The sequence below is a fragment of the Panthera uncia genome, chromosome F1 (assembly GCF_023721935.1).
Source record: "Panthera uncia isolate 11264 chromosome F1, Puncia_PCG_1.0, whole genome shotgun sequence".
In the NCBI taxonomy this organism is placed as follows: Eukaryota; Metazoa; Chordata; class Mammalia; order Carnivora; family Felidae; genus Panthera; species Panthera uncia.
In genome coordinates, this window is record NC_064813.1 from 44,740,038 (window position 1) to 44,758,227 (window position 18,190).

Here is an 18,190-nt window from a genome sequence, read left to right on the forward strand (position 1 = left end):
TATAAATATATTACCTTAAAGTTAATAAAAAGAAAAGAATAAAAGAAAAAAATCCTAGATAAGTTTTGTTAAGCAATTATTTTTTTATAGCTATTGTTAGCCATAGATCAAACATATTAAAAATATGCCAGGTTAGTTCTCCATAATTTCTGAATTCAAAACCTGGAAAAAAAGGGGTTGGGGAATTAAAAAACATAAAACACTAAAATACTAAATTTAAGAAGCTCAGAATTTATGTTAATGTCAAGGAAAAAAATGTGTTCAAGCAAAAAACAATAGGATCAGTGGATATCATATCATGGTAATATGATAGCGTCAATTTTCCTCAAAAAATCACTATAAGAAACATAATCCCAATCAATGAAAGAGAAGAAGAAGGACAAGAGAAGAATCATTTGTTTTTACAAGATATAAAGACATATTAATAGTATGGTAATCAAGAGATTATAGCACTGATATTGGAAATTATAAAGAGAACATTAAATAAAAAAAGAACAGAAAGTAACTAATAAAATATGGAAACAATTTATGATAGCATGCATTAATCAAGAGAAACAATATTAATAAAAGCATCTAGAAAAATTAGACTTCTAATGAATACACAATGCAATAAAACATTCAAGTGAACAAAATTATAAAAAATCAAAATCTTCATTTTAAATATTTTCTAAGATAAATGGTAATATACTTATGATCCTGTACATAAGGAAGAATTTCTTAGAAAAGACAGAAAATCAAAAAGATATAGAGGGCAATTAATCAACAATTATGGCTATATTAGAATTTAAAATATTGTCACAAAAACGAAATTATAGAAAAAATAAGTGACCTAGAAAGCCTCCAAAAAATATTTCAATGTATATTATCAGAAAATATTACTTCCAAAGGTATATATTAAATATTTATGCATAAATAATAAAAAAAAAGACCAATGATACAATTGATAAAATCTTTGGGTTGGCAGAAATTCACAGAATACCTCAATAGTCAGGGGTGCCTGGGTGGCTCAGTTGGTTGAGCATCTGACTTTGGCTCAGGTCATGATCTCACGATTTCTGGGTTCGAGCCCCACCTCAGGCTCTGTATTGACAGCTCAGAGCCTACTTCAGATTCTGTGTCTCCCTCTCTCTCTGCCCCTCCCCTGCTCACGCTCTGTCTCTCTCTCTCAAAAACAAATAAACATTAAAAAAAAAACAAAAACAAAAAGGAATACCTAAATAGTCAGCAAACAAACAGAAATATAATTAATCTCATTGACAAGAAAATGCAAATTAAAAGCACTATAGAATACCATTATACACCTATAAAGTTGATTTAAAATAAAAAGACTGACAATACTAATTTCCTATGAAGAAGGAAAATCAAGGGAACTCTAACACATGTGTGGCATATAAATAGCAAATTTTTATAGTACGTTTGGATTACATTTGTCTATATGTGGTAAAGATGAGAATTCATGAGCCTAAAATTCAATTTCCAGGTATCTACCCTAGAATTACTCTTATGCAAAGACCTTAGTACAAGAATGTTCAGACAAGCAACCTTTAGGGAAAAAAGGAAGCAATTTGAAGATGTCTTCCATCGTTTCATCATTACAATGAATAGCTAACTGATTATGCATTAAATGGAATGTTACAGAGTGCTTGTTTCTCTCTGGTTCCCTATCACTTTCTTTTTTTCTTTTAAAATGGCAGTGATGCCTGGTCTCTGTAGCCACAGGGCATTATCAGAAGAAATGAATATTGGTGTAGATTAACCAGATGTCCCTGGACTTTCAGTTCTCTTTATTTCTTGTCTCTAAATCACCATGAATTAAATGCGTCTCCAGTTGTTATTAATGGAGTTGCCCAGTGGAGTGGTACGATGTGCAAATAATTAACAATGGTCTGATGGAAGTTCTAGGAAGCAATGCAGTATAGTAGCAGAACTACTTTCAAGGTTAACCCAAATTCATAGGTGCTTAAATGAGAATTTAGGAGTGCCAGAATCTTCATTCTGTTCAATGACCACTATGCTATATTAAGTGCAGACCATTCAGTCTGGGGATAGGATAGAGAAACATGCATGAATGCCAAATGACAACAATTAAATCAAATAACATAGAAATAGTTCCATCAACATGCCTATTTATAGGTACGTATGGCCAATCTAAGTGAATCCAAATTTATTTTAAATCTTAAAACATGTTATGTGTTTCTAAAGAACTATTCTGATTCACGGGTCTCCTGTGTCATGTATGGTATTCATTTTATAGTTACAAAGTGTAACAGAAGGGGAAAGAGCAAAGGAATGTGAGCTTCTAGTTAACAAACAAACAAACAAACACCCACCTTAGCTATAAAGTTAAATGTCTGCAATAAGTTTTTATCACAACCATATGAATCCTTACGAATCACACTGGGTAATTCTCCAGTTAATGCCATCAAATATAAGGCCAGAACCTCTGTCTACACACAAACTCTGAGATTATATTTGTTGCCCTGACAGCTTTCAACACATTATAATAACTCCTAAAATTGAAGGCCTGTACTATTCTCAAATATTTTGTACATTCACTTTCCAACTTATACTCAAAAGAAACTCTTAAGAATATATATATTCTGTCTATGAAGTCATAGACAGTGTTCAACCTCTTGTCAATATCAACTATAATATAAAAACCCTAACTGGAAAAAGTCTTTCTATACAGATTACCTAAACTTTACCACTGAGCAGTGTAATTTTGAGAATTAGGATCTTAATCTTCTGCTACCTGGAAGAAAAAGTAATGTGAAAAGAGATGTAACTTAACTCTTTCAATTTATTTTCCAATAAACTGTCACCTTCAAAGTTTTGGCCAAAAAAAAAAAAAAAAAAAAAAAGAAAAAAGAAAAAGGAAAAAGAAAAGAAAAAGAAAAAGAAAAAAGCTCCTATGGGGTTTCCACTAAATAACGGAGATGTCTTTTAAACTGGTTACTTACTTTTACATAAACTGGAAATGAGACCAGCTAGAGCCTTGCCGGCAACTGTTTCCTTATCCATAATTTCAGATGACACGACTGATATTCCCAGGGATGGCATGACATCTGAGACTCTATTTAAAAGTAAAAATAATAAAATATTATGTAAAACATAATTATAAAAATGGTCTAATTTATTAAAGCAAATATTTACTTAAGAAGATAAATAACTGTATTAGTAATATCAAGTAGGTGTGAAAACAAGTACATAATCAAAAGGAGAATTAAAGTATAGAAAATTTGGCACAGATAGAGAATGCATTTTTTGAACTTGAAAAATAGATAAACCCCATCATAGAAAATAGAAAGAGATAGATATATGATAGAAAAGATAAAATCATACATAAAGAATATAGTGGTAGAAGTGACAAAATTGGGGCTGTAGGAACTCTAGGAAAAAAATAATGATAGAGAAATTGGAATACTTGCCCAGAATTAGAAAGAGATGAAAAACTGCACATTAAAGAGCCACAGGGAGTTCCAAGATGGAGGCATAATGGGAAAATAGAAAAATTAAAAAAAAAAAAAAAAAGAAAAAGAAAGGAAAATACAGAATAAAATTTGAGCAAATAAAAATTTTATAGTAAATATTAAAGCTTCCAAGAAGAGAGGAGATCATCAACAAAGAAATGAGCATTGGGCAGATATCTAGCTCCCAATAGCAATAGTGGATATAGGAGTATAATATCTTTAATGTATTTAGAGAAAATATTCTTGGACTTAGAATTCTATCAACTGAATTGTCTTTAAATATGACAGGATACTTCACATATTTTTTTCTCAGATATGCCCTTGCTCAAAAGAGTTGTCACATAAATATCCACATTGAAATATGTATTTGAAGTAATAATAAGAACAAATATTATGCAACTATGGTGTAAGATATATGAGAAGTAATGTGGTCAAGTATTTAACATTTTGTTTCCTTTTATTTTATTTTTTTTACATTTATTTATTTTTGAGAGACAGAGCGCAAGCAAGGGAGGGGCAGGGAGACACAGAATCTGAAGCAGGCTCCAGGATCTGAGCTGTCAGCACAGAGCCTGATATGGGGCTCCCACCCACAAATGGTGAGATCAAGACCTGAGCCAGACCCTGAACTGACTGAGCCACCCAGGTGCCACTAACATTTTGTTTTCTTGAAAAATTAATAATAAAAAAGAATATAAAAATAGAAAGTATATGGAACAGAAATGGTTCCAGGAAATACACCCTTTATGGATAGGAATCTGGAATTGCTTATCTGATTTGGTTAGGTTCAAAGAGATTAATGGCTTTAATTTAATGGAACTAGGATACTGGAAGTTCAGGGCCAGCAGTGGCAAATAGCTGCTTAAATTATCACCAGAAGTCTTCTGGAATGAAGCATCTATTAATGTTACAGCTTTAGGAGAACAATAACTGTTGTAATAGATTTTGATGAAATTGTAGATGAGAAGGATTGTTAGGTGAAATGGCTACTCCTCACTAATTTCCAGATAATATAGTAAAGAAAATGAAAAATTTGGCACAAGGCAGAGAACCACAGTACTTCTATGAATGCTCAAAAGAATCTCTTATGTCTCGAATATGCAGAAAATATTACCTGAAATCAGGACTTTGAATTTTAGGGGCACTTGGCTGGCTCAGTCGGTTAGGCATCCGACTCTTGATTTCGGCTCAGGTCATGATCTCACGATTCATGGGTTTGAGTCCAGCATTGGGCTCTGTCCTGACAGCAAAGACCCTTCTTGAGATTCTCTCCCTCTCTCTCTCTCTGCCCCTACCTAGCTCATTTTCTCTCTGTATCAAAAATAAATAAATAAACATTAAAAAAAAAAGACTGAATTTTATCATGCAAGTTGCAAAACTATAATGTAATTCAAAATGTTCTTTTTAATGAAATTTATAGTATTAATTGGGAAAATGTAAGGTCCTGAGAATTAGAGTAGTAATTCTATTTGGTAGATTTCAATTAATCTGAGGACAAGAGTATATTCACACTTGCATGCCTTTCTCACCTTTGGGGAGATTAGATAGATGACTCTTCAAAAGTCTCTAATGCCTTTATCTGAGGCAGATTTTTTCAAGGGGATGCTGATTCTTTCAGGAAACATTAACTCTCATTTCCCCAGACTTGTAGCTAGAACAGGATTCCAGTGGAACGCAAAACATTGAATAAAAAGCCTTATCCAAGAAGAGATATCATGTATTCTGAAAGAATCTTGATATTTTGTAAGGTGAGCCTATAAACCAGATGTACTATATGGATTCCACAGATTTGTGTGGCCTCATTTCAAACTTACATAAGACAGTCTGAGGCAGTCGGTATTTTTAATTTTGAAGTACTGGGGAGATAGAGGAGGGGAAGTTGATTCTACAAGGAGGCAGGACTGTTTATTGTGCCATGACAGAAGGTTTTTTGACTATGTTTTTCATACTTTTTGAATATTTTGGAAACCACATGGCTTTTCCAGGGCAATGAAAACTATGCTTTTTTTATTGTTTTGAAGAATGTGGAGTTTTTTTAGTTTGATAAAATGCCATTGCCACCCAGAAATAGGTAAGCATCTATACTCCTCATTCAATTCCCCTTATATCCCAGTGTCTGAACCACAAGAAGGTCTCCTTTCTTACTTCTACCTAGTTGCTCATTTTTCTTGATCACAGAATAAAGGGGAGGTGGTTTTATGTGTGAATGGTGTGTGTGCATGTGTGTAAGAGTTGTAAAACACCCTTGGAATTTTATCAGAGTCTACTTCCCTATCCATACCAACTCCTTTAGACCTTAACAGATCCATCAACTTCCAGGAATGCCCTCCTCTAGAACTCCCTCACATATTGCTTCCTTCCATGACTTTATTAGACAACTTTTAATCACGTTTCAAGATCAAATGATTATTTTCTACATGATATTTTCTCTTTCCTTTTTGATTTGGGTCACATTTTTCTTTATGTTTCAATAACACTTGGACATTACCTTTATTACCATTCTACTCAAGTTTTATATATGTAATCCTTCCCTCCATCTACCTGTCCTCTGGCTCCTTTTATATTGTGAGTTTTCTTTGGGAAAGGAATGGTTATTGTTTTTCCTGGACAACTATAGGGTCTAACACAGTTGGCATCAGTTATAATCACTATACTTTTTATATTTGTTTTTCTCTTTTATAAATATATATGAATAAAACATATAATTAAAATAACGACTAAATTATCTAAAATCTAAATAGGAAATAAACCCTACTAAAAACCATGACTTCTCTTTAATTTTTTCTTAATCTTCCATTATTTAGGAGAAAGGATCATGTTGTGATTTCATCATTAAACCAATTCCCAAAGGGAATAAAATACTAAACTTCCATATTTCAGAGTCATATCATGTACAGATACTGAGAATGTTTCAATGTTGAAAATGTATTCCATCTGCCACTGGATGGTTGATACACAGTGATATAGCTATTTTTATTGACTATTAGAAATATATAACTGTTAAATATATTGTATCCTGAAATTTTAAAATGTTTATATGGTTCCAAAATTTATTTTCTTTTTTTTCTAGATAATGGCAAATGTACCAATATTTATTGAAGAGTTTTTTTCTACATATTTAACTAACCTAGTCTTATTTATTTTAACTCTATAGTGTTTTTAATCCTGGTCATTAAACAGTATTTAAACTGATATTTTTCTGGAGTATAAAGCCAAGTAAAGATACAGATCACATTAAAGTTTTTTTTTTTTTAATTAAAAGGAAAGATAAAAAGCACATCTGGTAGGCAACAGTAGCCAAAGGGAAGAAACTAGAGAATAATATAATAAAACAGTAAAAATACCACCTGCTTATGATTTCTGCCTCTTTTTCTAGCAGTAGTTCCATAGTATATTACAGAACTTGGCACAAGAATCTATTTTATGTATGCTAGGCAGCTGTGCTGCCCTGGATATCTCCAAATGTGTTAGTCAAATATAGTCATTAAAATTTCTATTTATATAATTTTTTGGTACATAAAAGTCTAGTTAATGCCATATAAGCAGTAATATGTAAATACCTTCAATCTGCTTGAAAACTTTGAATCTATATATTATTAAGATATCTAAATACATATGTGACTTTTACAATCATCATATATTTATGACTACATATTATAATATTATTAAATGTATTCCTTACAATATCACAGGTGAGTATAGGCATTTGGTGAGGTTTGATTTTTCAAAACATTTCCTCAAAGTCTTAGAAGCTGCTAAAAAAAGTCTGAAAAGCTGCTAATGTGAGGCATTAACCATTTTTCTTACTGAGAATAAATAATTTGTTTCATTTCATATGGAGTTTATGTCTGTAACAACCACCTCTGGACTCATGAATCATGAAAGGTAAAAACAGGAGAACATATGGTGGCTTTGCATATTTTCTCCAGAGAGCTCATTCTAAAGTTTTTCAGAATTTGTCTTAAATTTGACAGAATTACTCAACCAGTTTTCACAACGAGTTTCTTTTTAGATACTGAAGAGGAAACCTGCAAAGGTAAATTTGGTTATATTAATGTGTATATATCAACCTATACTTGTATAACACTTTATAGTTTGACAAGAAATCAACACATGTAATCTCAGTCTTCAGTACAACCATCTGATTGGATAATCTATTTATTTTGAAGACTATTAAAGACAATTTTAGCATTAGACATTGGCTTAGGTTTGGATTACTTAAAAACTTATCTCTCCCTAATAAGTCATGGACAAGTCACGATCTTCATTAATGAGCTCACGCTATTTCAGATATGCAAGATGAAAAAATCACCAATCACGTTGCAGTAAACAAGAGATATATGACACTATTAACAATAGTCATAGGGCTCTTCTTATGTTCTCGCTACTAACTTAAGCATATTATCACCACCTCATTATAATGCATGTATGAGGTAGGCTCTATTATTTCCATTACACAGTTGGAAATTAAAAAATTAAATTATTTTCCCATTAGTAGTAATAGAAGGTAAGGATAAGGTCCAATCCCAAAATATGACATCAGAACCCAAAAGTCCATGAAAAAGGGACAGTTGGATTATGGAAATTACTTTTTGTGCCAGAGAGGACAATGTGGAGTGTAGATGTGTTCATAATAAAAGTGAAGCACAAGCTTATTCTTGAAATGTAACCAAGAATGCCATGTGAATATAGTGAGAAAGATACCGCAAACAAAAAATCAACTCATACAAAGAAAAGGTCTTGTCTAAATATGGATGCAGGTTCCTCAAAAAGTTAAAAATAGAACTACTCTATGGCCAAGCAATTACACTACTAGGTATTTATCCAAAGGATACAAAAATACTGATTCATATGGGCTCATGCACCCCAATGTTTATAGCAGCACTATCAACAATAGCTAAATTATGGAGAGAGCTCAATGTCTATCAACTGATGAGTGGATAAAGATTATATATGTATACATATATATATACATGTATATATATATATACATGTATATATACATATATATACTCAGCTATAAAAAATAATGAAATCTTGGCATTTGCAATGATGTGGATGGAACTAGACTGTATTATGCTAAGCAAGTAAGTCAGTCAGAGAAAAACAAATACTATATGATTTCACTCATATGTGGAATTTTAGAAACAAAACAGATGAACATAGGGGAAGGGAAACAGAGAGGGAGACAAATCATGAGATTTAACTATAGAGAACAAACTGAGGGTTGCTGGAGGGGAGGTGGGTGGGGGGATGGGCTAAATGGGGGGTGGGAATTAAGAAGGGCACTTGTGATGAGCATTGGGTGTTATATGTAAGTGATGAATCACTAAATTCTACTCCTGAAACCAATACTACACTGTATGTTAACTAGCTTGGATTTAAATAAAAACTCGGAAGAAAAAAATGTTCAGAGAGAAAAGAAAATATGATGTCTTTGCGATTGTTTGGTGTGTATAGTGACTTATGTGTATAATATGCACAAAAATGTGGTGAAAGTGAGGATGGAAAGTTAAAATATGCCAAGTTTTAAGAATGGAAAACGGGGACAATACATGTATATTTATAGTCAGAATTAGCAGAACTCGTTAACTAATATGAGAGAGGTGAGTCATCTTGAAATTATTGACATATTTCTTATTGTCAATGTTTAATTATAAAAGTGATATAGAAACATTCACCCATTTAATCTTAATGTGCTTTCTCCTTGATTTACAGTAATGTTGATAGCTTAAATTCAATAAACTATATGTATGACATATTAAACAGGTCTCCAATATAAATTTAAAAAATTTCCATGTGACCAGGGCTTCTAGTTCCCTTTCTCCTTGTAACTGTAAGAAAAAACCCAGATCTTCCTTTCATCCTTGCTCCCCAAGTCTAGGAACAATTTCTTAAATATGGGAATCATAAAGCATATTAACCCATTTGTTACCAAGTAATATAACAGTGGAACTGAGCTGTCACATAGATCTTAGATAGTGTGAAAGAAATCTCATAAGTATTTTTTTGGGGGATAACATTAAAGAAAAAAGATGTAAGTAAACAGATCTGGGATAACTGGTCACTACACCTGGATCTGATGTGGTTACATTTTATGACACTTGGCATGGCATTTTCAGTAAAGTATTTCCACTGAAAATAACTTTCTCATCCTAAAGTTGAGTTTAGGTATCAGACTGGAAAACAAAAAGCAGATAAGGCAAAATGATTTTACAGCAAAAAGTATTACTAGTGAGATAGAAAGCCACTATTTAATGATAATATGTTCACCAGGAAAATAAAGTAGCCCTTCCATTTAATAGCATAAAGAAGAATTGCATAAAACAAACAAAAAATGATACCACAATAATTAGTATCATCATCATCAAATACCAGATATCAAGACTCTTACAAAGCATTGGTATACAATACCGTGAGGTATTAGTGCAAGAATACAAAAAGATGACCAATGAAATAGAAAAGAGAAACCAGACAGACACACATTGTATGATTACCTGATGTGTGACAAATCTGCTTTTGCAGTGAAAAGAGAGGCAAGAGTGGTGTTTTAAGAAATACTACTAGTTCACTTAAACAGCCATAAGACAAATTTAAAAAATGTTGTGACCCCTACCTCATGCCAAACATAAAAATATATTCAAAATAGTGCTCAGATCTAAGTGTGAATATAAAAAGAATTATCTCTTGGAAGATGACACATAGAAAAATATCACCAAAATCTGAGTAGAAATTATTTCTCAGTCAGGACTTGACAAGCAGTAGCCATACAAGCAAGCATAATAAATTAGGCTATATTAAAAATAAGAACTCTTCTTCATCAAAGATATTTTATAGAAATAAATGCACAAGTCAAAGAAAGTATGGATGAAAGTACTTGAAATACACGTTTTTTCCTAAGAAAAGACGCATATCCCTAACTACAAAGGATTTTAATGTATTAATAATAAAAGGTAAATAGTCCAACAAAAAAAGCCAAAAATGACCCAAAACATCATTAGTTGCCAAGAAAAATGTATATTAAAGCAAAAGTGAAATTCATTCCCTACTCAGTAGGATGGCTAAAATAAAATAGAGAATACCAAGAGATGATAAATGTGTTGAACAACTGGAATACATATACATTACTGTTTTGGAGTATAAATTCATAGAACACCTTTGGAAAACTGGTATTGTCTACGAGATTAAACATATGCATACCTATAATAAAATTACCTAAAATAAAATGTTCATATATCTATAGGAACATTATCAGTAATAGTTAATGACTGGAAACTGTCCAAATGTTTCTCATGAATAGAACAGATAAACAAGTTATATTTCATTCAAATAACAGAACAGTATGAGATTTTCCACACTAAAAAGTATCCAATAGTATAAAGTTCAAAACCATAATGTTGAGTGAAAGAAATTGAACACAAAAAAGTATATTCTTTATGATTCATTTTATGTAAAGCTCCAATATAGGTAGAGTTCAAGATAGTGATTGTCCTTGGAAGATATTGACTGGTAGGTGACATGAAGGTATTTTGGGGGTGTGTCAATATTTGTTTTTCATCTGAAGCTGCTGGATGGAAGGATGGGTTAATTTTCTGAAACTTCGGCATGCTGTAAACTGGATTATACATTTTTTGGATTAAACAAATCTCTTCAAATATTGATAGTGGTTATTTCATTATCAAATTTGCAGAATTTCTTTCTTCTTGTGCTTCTTTATTTATTGCTTGAATTTTACTACTGAACATGCACTGTTTCCTCAGAAATAATATTATTTTCAAAAATTGTCATTGTTTTCCTTCAAGTTTATTCATAAAACCAAGATGTTAACCATTTGCTTGAATAAAGACGCTTCCACATCAATTCACTTAATCAAGAATGGGATTTCCAGCATATCACCCTAAGGGAGAGACTGCCAAGACATTAGTTAGTTAATGTATCAGTAATAATGCATAATTTATGCTTATACCTAATATATATTTTGATTTCAGTTAATAGAAAACAATTGACAAAAACTATTATTAGAGCGTATATAGAAAACTTTTAAATGATGCTTTAATCTAATAACAAACTTTTTTTTTTTAATAACACATACCTGCTAGTAGAGAGTGCAACCTGTGGTTTGTGGATAGTGTATATATTTCTTGAACAATGTTAAAAAGGCTTTAAAAATATTTTTAAAAATTTTGGGTTTAAAATTTTTCTCTTCCATGAGACACTTTCTGAAAATTAGGAATTATTTTCTAAAGTAAAATACCATGAATGACAAACTTTTCATGATTTGAGGATGTAGAATTAGTTATCATATGTACTTACTTTTACAAAAAGATGCTTATGAGTAACTAACAATATCTTTCAGTGATATAGTATTTTCAATGGGCTCTGCAATAAAAAATATCAAAGAAGCATAGTCCCAACCCTTATGTTGCTTGCAAATAGTTATAAAAAAATAGAGAAAAAGTGAGCAGTGAATGGTATGGATATGCCTTTAACTGTAACAATTCATACATGCAAAGACCAGTTGGGCAGGCAATATGGCAAAAGAAAAAAAAATTAGAAGGCATTGTATTCAAGTTGAAGATAGAATGATATGCGTGTTTTAAATAAGTGCAGAAGTCAACAAACTTTTTGTTTATAGGCTCCAACAGAAAATTGTTTTGGCTTTGTGGACCATACAGACTCTGATACACTACAAAACTCAGCATTTATAGCACAAAGGCAGCCTTAGATGATACGTAAACATATGTAAACAAATGTGCAAGTGTGTATTACAATAAAACTTATTTTAGAAAGAAATAGGTGGCAGGCCAGATTAGGTCTACAGGCTAGTTTTCAAACTCGCGAAATACAGTACGAGACTTAGTTTCTAAGTTTTCTATTTATTAAAGGTCTTCTTTTATTACAAGTTTCTACTTCATCCCCAAACTCTTTGAATTTATGAACCCATTCAGTTTAAGAAAAGTATTATCATGCCAACAATTATTTCCAACAATTTAGAGTGCTTTTTTTCCTATATTAAACTTAAGATTTGATAGCAAACTTAACACTTCTACTACTTTTCCTCTTTAAGCTAGCCAGGAAATAAATGAAAGAAAAATCAGTTTGGGGGCTGTTTTGTGCAAGCCGTTGATATTTACTAAATGGGTAGTAGCTGCATACACAAATCTGCTGGCAGAAAATCAAAGACGAAGTTTTAAATGAGTATGCTTGTATATTTTACAGTACATGAAGTTTCCCCTTAAAATGAAGTTGTTGTTTTTTTTTTTCCCACTACACTGGTGAATTTGAATACGGGTTTTTTTCCCCTTGCGATTTCCTTTCCTTGATTTGACTTTCTTTTCCTTCTTCTCTCTCCACCTTCTCTTCTAGCATTCTTGAAATTAAGAGTCTGTGATCTATAACAGAGCTTGTCACCGGACAAAGCAGCAAAATATCTCTTTCTTCCATGTAACTTGTTATGAAATCAACAAATTTAAAGTTTTCTATCACCAAATCAGACAAAAGTTTAAGTAAGGATGAACAGTGAAGATAAAGCACTATTAAGGAAACCAAGACTTAAAGTTTACGTTTCTCTATAGTTAATAGTTTCTTATGTTAATAGCTTCTAATCATACTCTTTGAATATCAGGATCACCCCCAAAATGCTTCAATAGATGTGGATATGGATTTCTATCTGAAAATGGCCATATTCTCAGCTGAAGAATGTCTTTTGATTTATCAAGAAAGGCATACCAAAAAAAAATAAAAAATCAGTTTTCTGCCTAGAGTTGTTAATTATGAAAGTGCATAATGTTATTGGAGACAAACATACTGGTAACAAAAGTATGTGTTTATTCAATCACCAAGCCTTTGAAAAGACAACAGAAATAATCTTCAAACCAAACAAAAGTAAATTACATTTTGAAAATTAATTTGTGAAACAGGATCTCCTGGCGTCAATAGACTCATGTAAACTGTAACTACTTTGGAGAACACTTCTTTGCATTTATTAGAATTTTACTTTCTTTCATGTGTAAGTGGCATAAAGATAATTCAAATATTGAAATACCTATTAAACTATACATAAATTAAACATTGAAAATGTGTTAATCTATAAAGATATTCCCTACAAAAATCTTTTTTAGTTATATTTAATATTCGATAAGTGAATTCAATAGTAATTGTAAAAATAAACATTCATATTTTAATTTTTTAACCTTGAGGAAGGGCTTTATTTTATTTATTTAGCACTAATCAATTTAATATTTCCTACTACTTGGCAAGATCCATAATACAAATATGTCTTGTGGTATTTGTTACAGTATTTATTAGGAGCTGGGAAAAAGCAAGAGAAAACTCTGAGGGCCAACCCCCCATAGTCATCCCCCGACATATTTTTTTTCAGAACAGGAGTTGAGGCTGAGTCATGAGGACGAGAATGCCAATACTGAAGAAGTTTACAGTTACAGGATTCATAGGGCAAAATGAAGTACAATGCACCACGAGAGGGAAAATGAGCATTTGTGCAATTGATGAGAGTAAGTACTAGGCAAAGCTGTCTGTTGAATGCCTGAAACCCACTAAGAAGTGGAAAATCGACTAACAAGGTGGCAAGCAATGAGAAAAACATACATAAACGGAAATAATGACTTTTAACTTTTTCAAAGTATAACCTTAGCAAAACGGGATTAGATAACAAACAAGAACAAAAATCTTCAAAGAATGTTTCTGCATCAACTAACATAATTCTTCCCCAGATAGTGCTTCCTTATACTCATACACATATATTCTGGCAAAACATAATCCGTTGCAATCTTACATTAAGGAGCCAGTCATTTTGGTTAGTATTGAAATCATTACAAATTCAGATATAATTGTAGTTTTAGTCAGTAACTGACAATATGATATTGAGACTTTACTATATATAATTTAAGGATTATTAGCAAATTTTTCTTTTTTTATGTTTACTTATTTATTTTGAAGAAAGAGAGAATGTGCGAGCGGGGCAGAGAGAGAGTGGGAGAGAGAGAATCCCAAGAAGATTCCTCACTGTAAATGTGAAGCCTGACAAGGGGCTTGAACTCACAAAACCGTAAGATCATGACTTGAACTGAAACCAAAAGTCGGATGCATAACCAACTGAGCCACCCTGGCACCCCAGGTTTCTCTTTTCTTATGTTCAAAGCCATTGACCTTTCTTTTCTGTGAACTATTTTTATACTTTCTGCCATTTTTTCTCATCTCCTTTTCTTTATTTCTAGGAGCTTTTCTTTTCTCATCTCTTTTTCTTTATTTCTAGAAGAAACAACTTCTTTGAAGAGCCTCATTAGCTCTACAAAAAATCTTAAACAACCACAAAGAAAAAAATGTCAAATTGGGTTTTTACAATGCAAACATGCATGCCTTTGTGTACACACAAACCCCCATTAAAATAAAGTTATTCCTATAATACAAGTTTCATTAAATACTGCCACACTAATGAGAGGCACTCACATCTAAGGGCGTAGGAGAGCTTTATAGATCCTGTTTCAAAGATGACAGAGTCTGAGACTGAAGGAAAAAAACTTAATATTTACATGGAAAGGCCAAGTCTCTACAAAAAAAAATGCTCAAAATAGTAGGTCTTTGTGTTTAAACAATTCACTATTAAAATCAAAACAACAAAACAAAACAGTTCACCATTATTTTACATTCTAAAGTGCTAAAGATAAATAGAAATAGAATGATTTCATTGTCTATGCTATGTTCTTCATTTTTCTCCATTTTGTCATCACTTGTAGACTTTGGTGTTTTGTTCAAGTATTTATTTTATAAAGTCAATTGTGCCCTTTTTTCCCTACATTTTTTCAGGATTTTGAATCCTATTTAGATTGCATTTAGATTGGCCACTTCAATCTAAGGTAATACATGAATTTAGCCATGTTTTCTTCTAATATTTATACGGCTTTATATTTAGCTCTCTGATCACTAGGGGATTGTTTTTTCTGGTTTATATAGTGGGATATGGATGCAATTTCTCTTTCTTTCCTTCTTTCCTTTTCTTTCTTTCTAATAGCAATCAATTTTCCCCTTGTGACTTTTTAAATGCTGATATTTACCCCACTGAAAGAAAATGCTACTTTAACATACACATTCCCATCTGTATCTGGTGTACTTCTGGATATTCTCACCTGATCATGTCATCTGCCTACTCATGTGCCAGTAAAGCTCTCCCATCACCCTCCTCTGGGCTCCCTGGAGAAGGGAAATCTACTCAATTTAGGTGATGCTTACAGAATTTCTTTCTGAGGCTGGGCCTCTCTCAATAAATCCACAGACATTTGAGATTCATGAGCCTCTGGACCTGAGAGGCTCTTTCAGAGACAGTTTACCAGTGCCCATATGGGAGTACTCATAAGCACTAGGATTTTCTGTCTCCTAAGGTGACTGAAAATACACTCCTGGGTGTTTGTTTCTTATTCTATTTTTTTGCCTCAATAGTTTTTAGAGAATTGTGAAGGTTTCCTAAGTTTGAATACTTGAATTCTGCATAACACATAAGGCTTTCACTGAAAGGCAGAGTTACAGTGCAGCAAGAGAGAGTGCAGGCAAGGTTTGCAAGGTCCAGGTGCAAGCTCGCTAGGGTGCTTATTCATGTAAGCCAATGCTTGTCTCTACATGGGACCATGAAGTCTATACAAGGGATCTGGGCTTGAGAAAACTTAAAGTATAAATTTTCAGGGCTGTTATTTTCTTATTGTTGTTAATGCCCTTCTGGTTGTATACCCATGCCAGGCTAATTGGTTAGGTCAATGACAACAGTCAGTGACCCAACTGCTCCTGGTGGTTGCCAGGAGGGTTTTGGACTTAATGTCAAAATCCCAGTGCTCTTATCTTGATCAAGAGTCAGACAGCCTTCTTCAGATATAAAGAGAGAGCTTGCCAGGTATAGAACTATACCATATTCTCCAGAGAAGGGTGAAAATTCAGAATGAGACTGTTAATGGTATTCCTAGTGAAACTTGACTTAATATGTGCATTTTCAATTTTTACATAGTTAAATTATCCTCCAAATCAGCTGTATTAATTACACCCCCACCAGCAATGTGGAAGTGACTCTTCCTCTACATCCATAACATCACTGTTTGTTACTAACTTTTCATTTCTTTTGTCCTTACGATAGGTTAAAAATAGGAATATGTCATGTAAATTTAACTTCTATAAATCTTATTACAAATAAGAATAGTTTACGGGGCACCTGGGTGGCTCAGTTGGTTAAGTGTCCAACTTCAGCTCAGGTCATGATCTCACGGTTCGTGGGTTCAAGCCCCGCATCGGGCTCTGTGTTGACAGCTCGGTGCCTGGGGCCTGCTTCAGATTCTGTGTCTCCTTCTCTCTGTGCCCCTCGCCCGCTCACGCTCTGTCTCACTCTGTCTTTCAAAAATAAATAAATAATAGATAAATAAAGAAAATTTTAAAAAATGAGAGTTTTTTTTTTTCATGTTTAACTTCCACTTGTGCTCTTTCACTTAGTGTTCTATAAATTCAGCTTTTCCTCTTCATAAAAGTTAATGTTTTTGAAGTGTAATTCAAGTATTTTTCTAATTTGTCTTTGTCTTTATTACAGTGACTTCTACTTATATCATGTAAACATTTAATTTCATTTTTAAATAATCAGTAATTCATATACATTCATATGTATATGAATATATGTATAATGTATATGTACATTTGCATATTCATATGTATATGTATATCCATATGTGTATGACTATATATTCATATGTAATATATACATATATATAGCAACTCCTTCTTTCTCTTTCTCTCTCTCATCTGAAGATGTATGTCAAGAAGTGTTAATGAATATTTTAGAATAAGGATACTTCTTTCCCAGAAATAATATGTGAGTCAGAACTATCCTAGTACATTCATAAAATAAGCTGTTTTTTATAAAGCACATGTTGTAACTTATATATCAAACAAAAACTCAGAACATTTTGGAAGTGATAATGATGGTGCATCAATAATTTACTCATTTGAATAGATTAGATTTATGGTGTATCTATTCATCAGATAATGAATGTGTAGGTGTTTGCAGAATAAAGGGGGCCATCCTCAATGAAAGTTAGAGAACATTGAACAAATCTGTGATTAAAATAAATTTGTAAATGTCTTATTATTGACCTCAAGAGTGGAGAATTAACAGTTTTAATATAGATTCATTTGCCAAGTAGATTGGTATTTTCTTTGGCCAAACAACATATGGGTTTTCTAAAAGTCTTCCTATAGTTAACTCAACAAAAGTTTTAAAAAGTTGGTGAATTTTTAAAGCAATTAATTTGAGCAAAATGGGTAAAAATAATAAAGTAAAATCAATTTGGAGAACATTATTCTTTAAATGAAGAGTGCCATAGGCATTCTAAGTAAATTTTGCTGATCATAGGAGTGCCTAGGTGGCTCAGATGGTTAAGCATCCGACTTTGGCTCAGGTCATGATCTCATGATTTGTGAATTCGAATCCCACATCAGGCTCTGTGCTGACATCTCAGAGCCTAGAGCCTGCTTCAGATTCTGTGTCTTACTTTCTCTCTGCCCGTCTCCCGCTCACTCTCTCTCTCTGTCTCTCTCTCTCTCTCTCAAAAATAAACATTAAATTTTTTTATGTTAAGAAAACTTGCTGATCATAAATAACATCAGCTATTATTATGGGCTATATCTATGTGTCTCTCCAGAAGAGAAACCCTAACCTACAGGATGTGGGG

General features: G+C 32.5%; 1 non-coding gene across 1 annotated transcript; it reads left to right on the forward strand.

The window, feature by feature from the left end:
• Positions 1 to 995: 995 nt before the first annotated feature.
• Positions 996 to 1,080, forward strand: TRNAQ-UUG (transfer RNA glutamine (anticodon UUG)). Its single transcript has one exon. It is a non-coding gene; the product is annotated as a tRNA-Gln (tRNA).
• The last annotated feature ends 17,110 nt before the right edge of the window (positions 1,081 to 18,190 follow it).